This window comes from Triticum urartu, chromosome 3 (assembly GCF_003073215.2).
Source record: "Triticum urartu cultivar G1812 chromosome 3, Tu2.1, whole genome shotgun sequence".
Taxonomy (NCBI): Eukaryota; Viridiplantae; Streptophyta; class Magnoliopsida; order Poales; family Poaceae; genus Triticum; species Triticum urartu.
In genome coordinates, this window is record NC_053024.1 from 485,873,331 (window position 1) to 485,877,661 (window position 4,331).

Below are 4,331 nucleotides of genomic sequence, written 5' to 3' on the forward strand. Positions count from 1 at the left end.
GAGCGTCCGCCAAGCAAACTGCCACAACCTTTTCACGTCTGTACCTCCGTGCAGGCGACTTGGCGCGACGTTGGAGGTAGTACAACAGCTCAAGAACTCGGCAGCGGGCGACTTGGCGCGACGTCGGAGGCAGTACAGCGGCTCTTGGCAGCCACACGGCGGGGGCGGCTTACAGCAGGGCAAAGCTGGACCATGGCGTAGGTCACTTCGATGGCCGGGGCAGCAGGGCCGCTCACCACGCGACTGCGGACTGGCTCGTGGCGCGACAGTGAAGGCAGTACAGTAGCTCTTGGCGCGTCCGCGACCACCGGCGGAGACGGAGGCCGGTGCAGCTACGGCGGCTTGGCACAACCTCAAGGCAGCTCATGGCGCGTGGCAAAGAACGGAGGCGACGACGGTTCGAAGATGAAAACGTCTTGGTACGCCGTGGAGGAGCAAGGCCGAACAGGGCGAGGCGCTGGCTGAAAAGGTAAAGCACAAGGGCAGCAGCGGCCTGCGGCAACAGCGAGTGGCAGAGCCGTGCTCGAGGCGAAGCGGACGCAGTCGGCAAGCCGGCTTGTGCGCGCGCGCGGACCGCAGATAGAACCTTGAAGGAAGCGGGTTGCTTCCATGGAGACTGGCTAGTTGGAACAGCACAGAGGTGGCTCGGTTTTGGACCGCAGTAGAAGAGGTGGCGGAGGCCACGGCGGCTCGCGACGATTGTGGTCTGACGCGTAGCAGGCACGCGGTGCAGGGGAGACGACCGGGCGGATCAGACACGGATGCGGACGAGTCGCGCGCCATCAGCGAGCGGGCGGGGAAGGCCTGGCGGCTCAGAGCAGTGGAGATGGGCGCCTCGAAACAAGGTCATGGGCGCAGGAGGAATCTGGATTGTGGCCGGCTCCGTTTCTAGGTCACGGCTGTGTCGTCTCAGCAGCAATCAGAGGCGCGCCCGGCGATGGCGGTAGCGATGATATCGGCTCGCAACAGCTCCGACAGGGGTGGTGCTCGACGACGACTCTACGGCAGAATCAAGCGGGTCGTGGCACTCGGCGGAGGCGACTCATCGGCTGGCGCGTCGAGGTTAGCCTGAGGCTAAAGCGGAGGGACGAGCCAGCAGCGGCCTTTAAACAACGGCGGCTGATGAAACAAGGCGGACGACGACAGCGGGACAAGCCGGCTCGGTGGCAAGTCGGCGAAACCGGGGACCGTGAACGGCTCACACCAGAGACAATCAACAGTAGTATCCCACGGCGGCGAGGCCGTGCAGCAAGGATGGCTCGAGGCGGAGCTTTGGCACTATTGGCAGTTCCTCATTCTTTCCTTTTTCTTTTAAATCTGAATCCCAGACCTTGTAGAAGGTTCTCTGAATCCAAACCAATGTTGGGGTTGCCGAAGTAGGGGAAACCGGCCATGGCTGCGCGCGAAGGCAGACGGCGGCTCACAGTAACTTGGCGGCTTTCGACGAAGGTGAGCCAGGACAGCGGCAGTGGAGGCAGCAGCAGTGGCTGACCACGGATATGACGACGGCGGCCGGCGGCTCCGCGGAGATGAAGTGAAGCAACGGCGGCTCAGTAGTAGAGGCCTCCGAGGCCGAGTGTCTTGGCGTAGCAGGGTAGGAGCGGTAGGCCGACTCGGGAGTAGCGGCTCAGCAGGGGCCGCGGCGGCCCGAGGCCGTCCGGGCCGGAACAGGGGCGGAGGTAGAAGTTGAAGCCGGCCACTGCTGTGAAGCCGAACGGTGGTGCGAAGCCATCAATTAGTACTCATGTAATCCAACGTATGTTCTACTCCCGTTTGACCAAGTAGTACTTTTTGTCTCTCAGATTCAGAGCTTTTGAGACTGCAAATACTTGTGTCAATGAATAAGGTCGGTGCAGGCCGCATCTTTAATCAATAATTTGCCACCACTGGGCTGTAGCTGTACTAGGCACAGAAAGTGCAGGTGTCTGCGTCAGAACCCATGGCCATCCTAGGCACGAACAGACAAGCGATCACGCTAAAGGATTTGAAGCCTATATTTAAACAGCAACAGCCGGTCTGGTTTTGGGTCCATCTCTGATACGACGACTTGGACTTCCGCTTGGAATAGGTATCGCGACCTCTGATCCAGATACAAGCAGCGGGCTTGGATCGAATCCGCAACGAAAACTTCGATTAACTCGACGACTTGCGGCGGTGTACAGACATGCAACCCTAATATCTTCTTTGACTTCAACCTCATGGATTGTAAAAATCTTTATCCAAAAACTTGCAAACTCCTCGATCCCTGAGGAATCACTTCAAGAACTCATCACCACCGGGCGCAAGCCCCACGGTGGGCGTCAACTGTCATGGTTTTGTCACGGCAGATGTCCTTACTGTCAGGACTTAGTCGCGAGGCCAACGCATCTATTTGGTAGCTTGAGAGGGGTTGAGCGGAATCGAGAGACGCAACACAAGACAAAGATTTAGACAGCTTCGGGCCCCGAGAAACATCATCCGATAATAGCCCTACATGCTGTTTGAGTCTAGGTCTCATTATGATCACAAGAGAGTCGCCGGTAAACCGGCTCTTTGTGTCTAGCCCTAGAGATTGTTTCTCCTTCTTCTCCCTCTTTGGGGAGCCCTGTCCCTCCTTATATAAGTTGAAGGGGCGGGTTACATGTGTAGTCCTATTAGGATTAGGACTAGTCTATCTCTAATACAAACCGGATACAAGTCCAGGTCTTAACTCCTTGTAAGACAAATATTCCTCACGCCTTTCCTCTTAAACCGGACCACCATAGTATGAACCGGCCTTCATGAACCGCCCGTTGGGCCATCGAGTCTTGTCACTCCTCTGACCCGCGTGCCGGATTACCAATGAATCGTAAACCGCCAGGTCTAAACGGGTCGCCAGTGAATCGTTAAGTCTCAACCGGGTCTCAAGTAAAACACCAAGTCCGGTCGGGTTATACTTCCGGCCGGTTTACACCGCGGGGTATATCCCTGACACTCGAATACACAAGAGTCAGCGGAAGCAACAATATCTGAGTATAGACATAAGTTAGACAAGATTGCCTCAAGAAGGCTAGCACAAAAGCAACAACGATCGAAAAGGCAAGGCCTCCTGCCTGGGAGCCTCTTAACTACTCCTAGTCGTCTGCGGTCTTCACGTAGTAGTAAGCATCCTCCGGGTAGTAGTAGTCATCAGTGGCGTCGTCTGGCTCCTGGGATCCGTCATCTGGTCGCAACAATCGGGTATGGGGGAAAAAGAAGTAGCAAAGCAACTGTGAGTGCTCATCCAAAGTACTCGCAAGACTTACATCAGATATAAACTAAGTATGCATCTGTATCAAAGGAATGGGTTGTATATGTGAACTAAACTGCAGAATGCCAGAAGGCAAGGGGAAAGACTAGCCTATCGAAGACTAGCATCTTCTGGAAACCACCATCTTGCAGCAACAGGAGGGAGTAGAGTAGCATAAAGTAAAGTAGTAGTAATGTTATCAACCTCGGCCATAGATCCTTTCTCGACTCCCTGCGAGAAAGCAATCCCAGAGCCATACTATCCAGTTATCATCTCATATCCAAGTCTCATCTCCATGTCTCATCTCAAGTATCCAGTTCTAGTTGTACCGATCGGGATACAACTCCAGGTGTCCGTTACCGTAGGACAGGCTATCAATAGATGTTTTCTTCCCTGCACGGGTGCACCAACTTACCCACCACGCTCGATTAACTCCGGCCGGACACACTTTCCTGGGTCATGCCCGGCCTCGGCCAAACAATACGCCGCAACCCGACCTAGGCTTAATAGAGAGGCCAGCACGCCGGACTAAACCTATGCCCCCAGGGGTCATGGGCCATCTCCCCGGGAACTCCTGCACGTTGCATGGGCGGCCGGTGAGCAGACCTAGCTACCTCCTTCAACAAGGCAGGTGCTTACGCAGTCCAACCCGGCGCGCGCCGCTCAGTCGCTGACGTCTATTAAGCTTCGGCTGATGCATACGACGCAGAACACCCATACTATGCCCACGTGATGGTTAGTGCTATCAGGCCAGAGGCCCCTCGGATCAAATATCCAAATCGTAGTGGATTGGGAACGCGCGGTAACAAGCAGAGACTCACGAAAGATGTGACCCCGTTGCCCCGTCTCGAGTACTTGTGGCAAGGGCTAAGAATGCCCGGCCACGCCTCGTAAGTATCTCGCGGGCACCTTCCAGGTCAACCCGACTCCACATCACTCGCAATTAAGCTCGCGCTGGTACCGCTCAGGGCCGACCCGTCTTTAATAACATGGCTCAATGCAAAGTCATAGTAACCATAGTAACTGTGTGTCTAACACCAAGGGGAAAACCCGAGGAATCACCCCCGGTGAATTCCACTCGATG